The sequence below is a fragment of the Cebus imitator genome, unplaced genomic scaffold (assembly GCF_001604975.1).
Source record: "Cebus imitator isolate Cc_AM_T3 unplaced genomic scaffold, Cebus_imitator-1.0 Scaffold42, whole genome shotgun sequence".
Classification (NCBI taxonomy): Eukaryota; Metazoa; Chordata; class Mammalia; order Primates; family Cebidae; genus Cebus; species Cebus imitator.
In genome coordinates, this window is record NW_016107357.1 from 8,640,388 (window position 1) to 8,652,670 (window position 12,283).

Consider the following 12,283-nt stretch of genomic DNA (forward strand, 5'->3'; position numbering starts at 1 on the left):
TCCTGCCTCAGCCTCCTGAGTAGCTGGGATTACAGGCACGCACCACCATGCCCAGCTAATTTTTTGTAGTTTTAGTAGAGACGGGGTTTCTCTATGTTGACCAGGATGGTCTCGATCTCTTGACCTCGTGATCCACCCGCCTCGGCCTCCCAAAGTGCTGGGATTACAGGCGTGAGCCACCGCGCCCGGCTGGAAGATTTCTTGTAGCCAGGAGTTCAAGACCAGCCTGGGCAACATAGGGAGATCTCATCTTCACTAAAAAAATAATAATAATAAAATAAAATAATTACTTGGTAACAGTAGTGTGCACTTATAGGCCTAGCTGTCAGGAGGCTGAGGTGGGTGGATCACTTGAGCCCAGGAATTTCAGGCTACAGTGATTGTGCCCCTGTACTTCAGCCTGGGCAACAGAGCAAGATCCCATCTCTTTAAAAAAAGTTAGTTCTTCAGTCACACAATTTGCACTAATTTTAAGTGTTGGAGAGCCACATGTGGCTGGTGGCTACCATATTGGACAGTACAGAGCTAGCTAGTCTCAGAAAACTGTGGCTTTGGGCCGGGTGTGGTGGCTCATGCCTGTAATCCAAGCACTTTGGAGGCTAAGACAGGTGGATCACCTGAGGTTGGGAGTTCAAGATCAGCCTGACCAACAAGGTGAAACCCCGTCTTTTTTTTAAAAAAAAAAAAGAAAGAAAACTGTGGCTTTAAATACCAGCAGGTCTGTGGTGGCAGCTCCCCAGGATTTATCCCCGGCCTGCACATTTCCTCTGCACTGGCCCTCCCTTACCAGTGTCTACTTAACCCTCCACTTGGATGTATCTAATGGGTGTCTGAAATCCAACCCATCAAAACTAGGCTTCTAAGAGTCCCACCCCCACCCACCAAACTAGCAAGGCCAGTTTTCTCCATCTTGGTTAATGACAACCCTTTCTTCCTGTTGCTCAGGCAGAAACCTTGAGACTCCCCTTGATTCCTCTCTCTTCTTTCTCTCTCCCACTTCATATTTGGCCTGGCGATAAATCCTGTCAGCCTTTAAAATATTTCCAGAGTCCACCATTTCTCATCACCTCCTCAGCCACACCCTAGGCCATCCCCTAGGGTAATCATCTCTCCTGGGATTACCCCAAGAGCCTGCTGACTGGTCTCCTGTTTCTGCCCTTGCTTCTGCAATCTCCCCGCCCTCCAGGGTGTTGCTTTCAAAAGTCACAGGTGTCCCTCCCCTGCCCAGAAAGAAGAACCCTGCAGTGGCTCTCATCTATAAGCCCAAGTCCTTACAATGGCCCACCGTCTCTCTCCAAGATCTGACCCCCTCTCTTACCTCTCCGGCCCTAGCTTCTTTTTTTCATTTTCAAAGACAGAGCCTAACTCTGCTGCCCAGGCGGAGTGCAGTGGCATGATCATAGCTCACTAAAGCCTGAAATTCCTGGGTTCAAGTGATTCTCCCACCTCAGCCTCTGAAGTAGCTGGGACTATAGGCACCACCATCATGCCTGACTAGTTTTCTTTTCTTTTTTTTTTGAGACACAGTCTCACAGTGTTGCCCAGGCTGGAGTGCAGTGGCGCAATCTCGACTCACTGCAACCTCCACTTCCCAGGTTCAAGTAACTATTGTGCCTCAGTTTCTCACGTAGCGGGGATTACAGGCAAGTGCCACCATGCCCAGCTAATTTTTTTTTTTTTTTAATGAGATGGAATTTCGCTCTTGTTGCCCTGGCTGGAGTGCAATGGCACGATCTTGGCTAACTGCAACCTCTGCCTCCTGGGTTCAAGCAATTCTCCTGCCTCAGCCTCCTGAGTAGCTGGGATTACAGGCACATGCTACCTTGCCTGGCTAATTTTTGTATTTTTAGTAGAGACAGGGTTTCACCATGTTGGTCAGACTGGTCTTGAACTCCTGACCTCGTGATCTGCCTGCCTTGGCCTCCCAAAGTGCTGGGATTACAGGCATGAGCCACTGCACCTGGCCTAATTTTTGTATTTTTATTTTTATTTATTTATTTTTTTATTTTTTTGAGACGGAGTTTCGCTCTTGTTACCCAGGCTGGAGTGCAATGGCACGATCTCGGCTCACCGCAACCTCCGCCTCCTGGGTTCAGGCAATTCTCCTGCCTCAGCCTCCTGAGTAGCTGGGACTACAGGCACGCGCCACCATGCCCAGCTAATTTTTTGTAGTTTTAGTAGAGACGGGGTTTCACCATGTTGACCAGGATGGTCTTGATCTCTTGACCTCGTGATCCGCCCGCCTCGGCCTCCCAAAATGCTGGGATTACAGGCTTGAGCCACCGCGCCCGGCCAGTAATTTTTGTATTTTTAGTAGAAACAGGGTTTCACTATGTTGGCCAGGCTGGTCTCGAACTCCTGACCTCAGGTGATCCACCTGCCTCAGCTTCCCAAAGTGCGGGAATTACAGGCATCAGCCACTGAGCCAGGTCCCTGGCTTCCACTAGGCACCTCCTCTTCATTCTGCTCCAGCCACTCTGGCCTCCCTGCTGTTCTGGGAACACAGCAGGCCGCCGGATATCTGTGTGGGTGGCTTGCTGGGTTCCCTCTGGCCTTTACTCAAAAATCACTGTCGCCTTCTCAGTGAAGGCCTGCCAGGCACCCTGCCCGAAACTTCTCCTAACACACATTGCATATCCTTCTTCTTCCCTGTGGTTATTATTATTATTTTTTGTCTTGGCTTGATCACTATTTTAACATATTTCACATTTTACTTTGGTTGTTCTGTCTCTCCCATTACAATAAAAGCTCCAGCAGGGCAGAGATTTTTGTGTTTCTTTTTGCTCCTGTATCCCCAGTTCCTAGAATAGTGCCTATTAGGCGCCCACTAACTATTTTAAATGAATGAATGGATGGCTTGCAGGTGGGGAGAACAGTTGGAGCAAATGCAGCTGCTCCCTTCAGAAGCCTGAAGCCTGAGCTGGGGCGTCCGGGCCGCTCCATGGGGTGTGCAGTTGAGTTGGGCACTGACACTTCCCTACACTGGCACATTGCTACGGGCAAGATGGGAGCAGGCGCTGGATCCGCGGCGCAAGGGGAAAGCGGCGGACGGAGTGGGGTTTCCTGGCCTGTCACCGCCTCCTAAGCCGCTGGGAGGAGAGGTGCGTTGGCCTCCTGAGCCACAGCTGCCTCCTTGCCCAGGGAATCCCGGGAGATGAGAATATCGAAGAACTCCGAAAACCAAATCGCATTTCTAAACGCCAGGTGGGGGGATTTGTTTTGAGGCTCCTAAGTGACAGATGTCCCGGCTGAGGGGCGGAGAGGGCGGGCGGGGTGCGTCGCGGTAGGAGAAACCGCGGGCTGGGGGGCGCGCGCGTCATCCGTGGGCTGGGGCTGGCGGGCCAGGCGGGGGCTGCTCGCGGGGCAGGGGGCGGAGGCGTGCGCGTGGCCGGGCGTGCGCGCGTCCACCTGGGGCGTCCAGACTGCGGGCGCGCGCCCAGGCCCTGTTTACGAAAGGCAGCCCCGAGCTCGCGCTTCCTGCCCGTGGTGTCCCGCGGGACATTTAGAGAGCCCGCGCCGAGCGCCCTTGGGCTGCGGCGGAGGCCCGGCGGGGGGTGGGTTCGCGGCAGTGCCCCGGATTCCCCGCCGCCTGGCCCCGGAGCTGCCCTTTATTTATTTCAGTGGGCAAGGCGGGGTCATCTGTGTTGAAGACGCAAATCTTTCCAGGAAGTTTGTGCCTATTAATATTTCAGTTCCTGGCAGCCGCCTCGAGTGCGGGGCGGGGGAGTTCAGTGCTGCGGGGGAAGGAGGCGCCTGCAGCTGCCGCCTTGGTCCGCTGGCCTCGGCTGGCCTCGCGCGGCGGGGCCGAGGGGCAGCCCCTGGGCCTCCCGAGCGCCCCCGACCCCGCCACCACTGGCACCAGGGCCAAGACTTGGAAACCTCTGGGCAAAGGGAGGGTTTGTCGCTTAAACTTTCTCACTCCGGGGTCCCCTTCCCCTTCGTAGCTCCTTCCCCATTCTACCCTCTAATCCGTTCAACCGAAGCACCTGGTCCTCCCTGGTGGCTAATGGGTCAGTAGGAAGGATGTGACAGATTCGGGCATTTTAAGGTGGGGCTTGCTGACTAGAAGGTCTTCCTGAACTCTTCTCCTAGGAAAAATGCTCAAAGTCCCTAACGGAGTGTGAGCAGAGCTGGCTGTGGCATCTGCCTCCCTGAGATGCCAGGCTTGCTGATGCAGTGAAGGAATCTCAGCTCCCACGGCTGCAGGCAGCAGGAGACGCATTTTGGAGGCTTAAGTCCTCAAGCATGGTTGGCTCCTATGAGCCTTCCCAGCTCAGCCATACCCAAAGCACCCTGCTTCTGTTTGCATTCACGCCCACGAGGGTTCAGTGAGGGAGGTCCATGAAATAAATGCCCTCTCCTCGGCTTGGGTGGGCCAGGCCCTGCCAGCTGCCTTCACTTTTGGCTGCAGAAAGCCTGCCAGGCTGCAGTGTGCAAGGGCCTGGAACAATGACTGGGAGCATCAGCTATTTTAATGCAGAGTTAGGCACACAATCCTTGCTAAAAATAAATACAAAGGAAAACCCCAAAGTAGCTAAGCCTATTTTAATACCTTTTATTTTTCTCATTCCTGGTTCTTTTGTCTTCTACTTGAAAGCTGCGGTTCACATAGGGCCCACCCGGAGTGTTGTCAGGGCTCCCACCCATGTCCTGGACACACAGCCCAATCTTGATCATTGCAGAAATGGAGTCAGAGGGAAGAGATTCAACAACTGTTTTGTTTTTTTTTTTTAATGCAATTTACATTAAATCAGAAGTGAATGATGGCACCACTTCTGAGACTTGGTTACTGAAAAGGGGCCTAGGGTTGGTGACCTGTCTTCCCATCCCTCCCCTCTTCCAGCCCTCTACACAGTCCTTCCATGGGGAGCAGGGATGTTTGCAAATCACCAACCTAAGAAATAGCCAGCAAATGAAGAATGCTATCCTCCCAATGGGAGATAAATCCAAATGCCACTGGGCTCCTGGAGGCATCACCACTTACCTTTCAGAATAGAAGCAAAAGCAACAGACACCTCTGGGGATGTCTACTTAAACTGGAACCAGTGACCCCTCTTTTCTCTAGGAAATGATCTTCATCCATGTGGGTTCAAAGAGGTAGCTTCCACCTACTATGTTATTATCATTTTTCTCTGCCCACCCCACCTCCTCCACAGATGGTAGAATCAGGGGTGGAACCCGGCCAGTCAGAGCCTCTTCCCTGGAAATTGGAACAGGGAGAAAGAGAGGGAAGGAGAGAGACAGTCCAACATCTGGGCCCCTCAGTGAGTTTCTGTTGAGTCCTTTTTCTTTTTTTCCAGAGTGTGGGTCACACTTTCCTTTTTCTTTGCATGTCTTGCAATTTTTTATTGAAAATTGACATTTTAGATAATATATTATGGCCAAATGTGGTGGCTCACACCTGTAATTTCAGCACTTTTGAAGGTGGAGGTGGGAGGATCTCTTCAGACCGGGAGTTTGAGACCAGCGGTGGGGCAACATAGTGAGACCCTGTCTTTACAAAAAATATAAAAATCAACTGGTGCGCCTGTAGTCCCAGCTACTCAGAGGCCGAGAGGTTGCAGTGAACCGAGATTGTGCCCCTGTACTCCAGTCTGGATGACAGAGCAAGACCCTGTCTCAATAAATAATAAATAAAATAAAGCTGGGCACAGTGGCTCATGCCTGTAATCCCAGCACTTTGGGAGGCTGAGGTGGGCAGATCACCTGAGGTCAGGAGTTCAAGACCAGTCTGGCCAACACGGGGAAACCCTGTCTCTACAAAAATACAAGCATTAACTGGGTGTGGTGGCACACACCTATAACCCCCACTACTCAGGACGCTGAGGCTGGAGAATTGCTTGAACCCAGGAAGTGGAGGTTGCAGTGAGCTAGGATGGCGCCATTGCACTCCAGCCTGGGCAACAGAGGGAGACTCCATCTCAAAATAAATAAATAAATAAGGCTGGCTCAGTGGCTCACGCCTATAATCCCAGCATTCTGGGAGGCTGAGGCGGGCAGATCACAAGGTCAGGAGTTTGAGACCAGCCTGACCAACATGGTGAAACTCCATCTCTACTAAAAATAGAAAAATTAGGCTGGGCATGGTGGCTCACGCTTGTACTCTCAGCACTTTGGAAGGCCGAGACCGGCAGATCACCTGACATTGAGAGTTCAAGATCAATCTGACCAACACGGAGAAACCCGCCTCCACTAAAAAATACAAAAGTTGGCTAGGCATGGTGGCACATGCCTGTAATCCCAGCTACTTGGGAGGCTGAGGCAGAATCGTTTGAACCCAAGAGGCGGAGGTTGTGAAGAACCGAGATTACACCATTGCACTCCAGCCTGGGCAACAAGAGCGAGACTCCATCTCAAAAAAAAACTGAAAAACAAAAATTAGCCGGGTGTGGTGGTGTGCACCTGTAATCCCAGCTACTCAGGAGGCTGAGGCAGGAGAATCCCTTGAACCCAGAAGGCAGAGGTTGTGATGAGCCGAGATTGTACCACTGCACTCCAGCCTGGGTGACGGAGTGAGACTCCATCTCAAAAATAAGAATGAATGAATGAATGAATGAATGAATAAATAAATAAATAATAAAACACACTGTAGCAACTCTGGATTCCAGTTCCCTTCTTGTTTGTTCATTTAATGGTTTGCTTGGACTAATTCTGTGAAGTCCTCCTTTTCCTCACAGTGTGTAACTGCTGCTATCTCTGTTCAGTTTTTTTTTTTTTTTTTAAGAAAACAAGCTTTATTTTTATAATTGGAATGTTCTAATAAAAAATTATTGTAATATTAGCAGCCTTCATTCCGGGCCCTGATCTCAGTTTTTTCTTGCTTTTATTTATTTATTTATTTGAGACAAGGTCTCACTCTGTCACCCAGGCTGGAGTGCAATGGCGAGATCTCGGCTCACTGCAACCTCTAACCCTATCCCCAAACCCCTGAGCTCAAGCAGTTCTCTCACCTCAGTCTCCCAAGTAGTTGGGATTACAGGTGCGCGCCACCATATCCAACTAATTTTTGTATATATATATTTTTTGAGACGGAGTTTCACTCCTGCTCAGGCTGGAGTGCAATGGCGTGATCTTGGCTCACGGCAACCTCCGCCTCCCAGGTACAAGTGATGCTCCTGCTTCAGCCTCCCGAGTAGCTGGGATTACAGGGATGTGCCACTGCACCTGGCTAATTTGTATATTTTTAGTAGAGATGGGGTTTCACCATGTTGGTCAGGCTGTTCCCAAACACCTGACCTTGTGATCCACCCACGTTGGTCTCCCAAAGTGCTGGGATTACAGGCGTGAGCCACCGGGTTCAGCCTAATTTTTGTATTTTTAGTAGAGACAGGGTTTCGCTGTGTTGTCCAGGCTGGTCTTCAACTCCTCACCTCAAATGATCCACCCACCTGGACTCCCAAAGTGCAGGGATTACAGACATGAGCCACTGCACCCAGCCTGCTTGTTTTTTTTTTTAAATCTGACTTTCTAGGGGTTGTCCCTGGAAGCCAGTGATTGGTCGGAGGTTGTGCCCAAACAATTTGAGCCAGTAAAGCTTCCACTGTTTGCTTTTTTTTTTTCCCCTTCCTCCCTCCACTCCACTGTTTGCTAATAGATCTGTGTGTAGATTGTGGGGCACGCATTCAAAGTCCAGACAACTTTACAAGTCTGACCCTGCTTTTGCTTTCCGCCAGGCCCTTTTATGTCTCATGTTCAGTGCACAAGGCCGATGTTCACCTCCACATGTGTGGGTAGCTAGGGCCCTCTCTGGTCTCTTGAGTGTGATGCAAACTTTAGCATGCATGCAGCCCTCCAGACCACTGAGGGTGTGAGGCTGCTCACCCACCAATCCCTCCTTCTCAGAGAAGGGTCAGGGAGAGCCGTGTTCGGGCCCTTAGTGCCAGTCAAGAAGGATGCCTGTGCATTAGGACCTCAGGCAGAGCCCAGAGCCCGCGCTCCCCTGCGGAGGTGCTGCAGGGAAAATGGGGATCTTTCTGCTCCCACAGAAAAGTGACTTCTGCTCCCCTGCCAATTCTATATGGCCTTCTCCCTTCTCTTCCCCTTCACAGTTATATTCAGCAGTCCACAGGCAGGGCCGTTAGGGAAGAAGATAACAAAGACAAGGTTCTCAATGACAAGAAACTCGGGCTAGCCCTGTATGTGATTAATTCTTTTTCTTTTTTGAGACAGAGTCAGGCTGGAGTGCAGTGGCGTGATCTTGGCTCACTGCAACCTCTGCCTCCTACCTTCAAGCCATTCTCCTGCCTCAGCCTCCCAAGTGGCCTGCCACCATGCCCAGCTAATTTTTGTATTTTTAGTAGAGAAGTTTCACCATGTTGGTCAGGCTGGTCTTGAACTCCTGACTTCAAGCCATCCACCCTCCTCGGCCTCCCAAAGTGCTGGGATTACAGGCATGAGCCACCGAGCCCGCCGCCCCCCTCCCCATGAATAACTCTTAGACAACATGCTAAGTGCCCCAACCAAGGTTAACTGGGAGCTGAGGGCAGAGTGTTGGTGGGCAGATACTGTGCTCTGAGGGATGAGGAGCATCCCTGCTTCCCCCATGCACCCCCAATTCTACTATCGGTGGAGCCCACAGCTGGCTCCCCACAGAATCCTGCCTGGATAATCACACTTCGGTCCTTTCATGGGCATATATTGAAAAGATTTGTATGTTGTGAGTGATGTTCATTTTTTTGTATGCTGCTTTTTTTTTTTTTTTTTTTTTAAGAGACAGGTTCTCGATATGCCGCCCAGGCTGGAGTATGCAGTGGCTATTCATGGGCATGATCATAGCTCACTGCAGCCTCCATCTCCTGGGCTCAAGTGATCTTCCTACCTCAGCCTCCTGAGTAGCTGGGACTATATATGTGTAGTCTGGCTGTCTGCCTCTTTTTATGAATATTTCATTCATTTATTTATTTTTTATTTACTTGTTGGGTAGATGACACATTCACATAGCTCAACATTCTGAAGGGGCCAAAGGGTATTGAGGGGTAACCCCCACCCTTCCCCAGCCCTAGCAACCCAGCTGCTGTGCAGCTCGGTGTTCCAGCTCTATAAGGTTTGGGCTCCCAGGTGTGCAGCAAATATTTCCCTGCAAGTGGGATAATGAGGCTGCCTGTCAGGGGCACCTCCAGCCCCAGCCCTGAAGACAAGACTGCTTCATAGCACTCTAGCTTGATGGGTGCAGATGACAGTGACAGCCAAGGCCAGAGGAGGGCAGGACCAGAGTGGGTCTAGGGACCTGGGGAGGCTTCGAGCAAACCAGAGTGTTGTGGCTCCAGCCTCATCTTCCAGAGTCCCAAAGTTCTGCTCACTCTCCCCTCAGGCTGACCAGGACTCAAGTATTGCAAAGTCCCTGCAGTGGGTCTCTCTGACTGCCCCCACCACGCAGCTCCTGAGGGGGGGACTCTATCCTGTGGGAGGTGTTGGGTGGGGGCAAATGGCAACTGTATTCCAGATGACACAAGGGCTGTTGGTATTTGGGGGAACTAGGTCAGGAAGGGAAGCTGGGGGAGGGTTCTCCCTCATCCGATGATCTGTTCCAGCAGAGGCATGTCATTTCTTGAGGGACAGTGGCAGCTGTCAGCTAGAAGGTTCATTAAAGAAGCCCCTGACACTAACAGGGAGGTGAAGAAGAACGATGGTGACGAATGTGGGCACAGTGAACTGTTCATCTTCTCCCGATGCTGTCCCACACGAGGCTCCTGCCTCGGGCAGCCTCTGTCTAGGTTCATCTAGGCAATTAGGATTTCTGCAGCGGCGGGTCTGTGCTGTTTCCCCTCCCACCTTGGGCTGCTGCTCACAGTGTGGAGGAGAAGGGAAGAGGGAGGAAGGGAAGGATGAAGGAAGGAGAATCAGCTTGTTCTTAACAGGCAAACTCTTGAGGCTGGGGACCTTGGCTGCTGGGGACCTGGGCTACTTTGATGGGCAGGTGGTGGGGTAGGGGGTGGGGAGAATACTTAGACCTGTGAATGGGCATTTTCTGGAACTGAGAGTCTATTTCTAAGGGAGGAGAGGAAGGGTCTGGATGAGGTATAGTTAGTTCCCTGGGCTGACGGCTGACTGCAGGGAGGCGTGCATCTGCTTCCAGACACGTCCAGAGCAGGCCCTCGGAGGATGGGGAGGCCCCGCAAGGTCACACAGGGTGAGTGGCAGAGCCAGGACATGGACGGGGCCTGATGACTCGAGTGGCTTAGAGAGCTCTTTCTCCCCTTGTGGGATATCTGTCCCTGACCCAGACAGGAGTCTTCAGTGACCCTCAATATTCAATCAGTCGCCGGACGCAGTGGTTCACGCCTGTAATCCCAGCATTTTGGGAGGCCAAGGTGGGTGGATCACTTGAGGTCGGGAGTTCAAGACCAGCCTGATCAACGTGGAGAAACCCCATCTCTACTAAAAATACAAAATTAGCTGGGCGTGGTGGCACATGCCTGTAATCCCAGTTATTCAAGAGGCTGAGGCAGGATAATCACTTTAACCTGGGAGGCGGAGGTTGCAGTGAGCCGAGACTGTGCCATTTCACTCCAGCCTGGGCAATAAGAGTGAAACTCTGCCTTTAAAAAAAAAAAAAAAATTCAATCAGCCAATTGAATTCAGGCAGCAAGCCCTCGGACATCACTGATCAAGAGGGAGGAAACCCAGGTGGGTGAAGGAAGGTAGAAGAGAGATGAAGGGCCTCCAGAGAGAAGGGTCTGACCTATCTCCAGAGCCCCAGGCTATCTTTCTGCTGTGGCCAGAGGACGTTCCACTGAAACCCTTCACAGCCTATGCCCAAGACTCACAGTGGAGGTCTTTGGGCAAGGCCCTCTTGGTTCCATTTTATAGATGAGGAAACAGTCTCAGAGAGGCTGGGTGACTGGCTGTGGGTCACACAGCCAGTAAATGGTGAAGTCAGAGTGTCCCCCCAGCTCCCCAGTATGAGGAAGTAAGAAGCACTCTCCATGAACCCTATAAAAATGTCTTTGTTTCCACCCTCACCCCTGCTGGAGAGCCTGATTCGAAACAAGTGTCAGGAACTGTGGGTAGGACAAATGAATAAAGAATAAACAGAAAATGATGGAGGCAATCGCTGCTTGAGGTGTTCTGCCTGTGCACAGAGGATGGAGCCCTCTCAGGCTGCAGGATGGGGTGGTGGGAAAGACAGGTCCGGAGCTGTAATGAAGGCAGCTGGGTGCTTCCCACCTGAGGCCCCAGGTCTGGCGCCCCTCCCCGTAGGCTTCTCAGGATTCAACCCTCACTGTGCACCAGGGCAGGCCTAAGCATCACCCCAGGGGAGGCCAGGGCTGCTGGGGAGGGGCAGCTTTCCTGCCTCAATGGGAATGAAGAGAGCGCCATCAAACCAGCACTGGCTTCCGCCTCTTCCGCAGCTGAGAGGCTGCTGAGGCTGTGCTCCTTCCGCCAGCTCTTTGGATTCAATGAAAAATTCACAACATTCAGGAGATTGATTTTTGTTTTTGTTTTTGTTTGTTTGCTTTTTTGAGACAGGGTCTTACTCTGTTGCCCAGGTTGGAGTGCAGTGGCACAATTTTGGCTCACCGTAACCTCTACCTCCCTGGTTCAAGTGATTCTCCTGCCTCAGCCTCCTGAGTAGCTGGGATTACCAGTTCACATCACCACGCCCAGCTAATTTTTGTATTTTTAGTAGAGACGGGGTTTCACTGTGTTGGCCAGGCTGGTCTCAAACTCCTGGCCTCAAATGATCCACCTGCCTCCGCTTCTCAAAATGCTGTAAGCCACCATGCTCCGCCAACTTTCAGGAGATTTTTTTTTTTTTTTTAAAGAAAAAGAGGGAAAGAAAAAAAGGATGAAAGAGAGAAAGAAAGAGGAAGAGAAAGAGGGAGAGAGAACGGGAGTCTTGCTTTATTGTCCAGGCTAGAATGCACTCTAAAAGTGGGTATTGAAAACCACTTTTATGTTAATAATTGTGCTTAACAATGGATACAGGAAGGAATAAGGGAGGAAAATAACAAGCAGCCAACCAATATTTCATTTAAACCTGTGAAATGCTATGCAATTACTCAGGAGTGATTTATTTCCAATTATGTAGTCACTTTTAGAGTAGGTATGATGTGGTACTGATAAGAATGTATGTTTTGTGGATTTGGGGTGGAGAGTTCTATAAATGTTTATTGTTTACTTGTTCCAGGTCTGAGTTCAAGTCCTGGATATCCTTGTTAATTTTCTATCTCAGGGCCGGGCGCGGTGGCTCAAGCCTGTAATCCCAGCACTTTGGGAGGCTGAGGCGGGTGGATCACGAGGTCAAGAGATCGAGACCATCCTGGTCAACATGGTGAAACCC

At 51.0% G+C, this 12,283-nt stretch overlaps 1 long non-coding RNA gene across 1 annotated transcript; it reads left to right on the forward strand.

Annotated features, from left to right (window-relative positions):
• The first annotated feature begins 2,958 nt into the window (after positions 1 to 2,958).
• LOC119470848 lies at positions 2,959 to 4,772 on the forward strand. Its single transcript, XR_005199819.1, has 2 exons — positions 2,959 to 3,204; positions 4,598 to 4,772. It is a non-coding gene; the product is annotated as an uncharacterized LOC119470848 (long non-coding RNA).
• Positions 4,773 to 12,283: the final 7,511 nt, after the last annotated feature.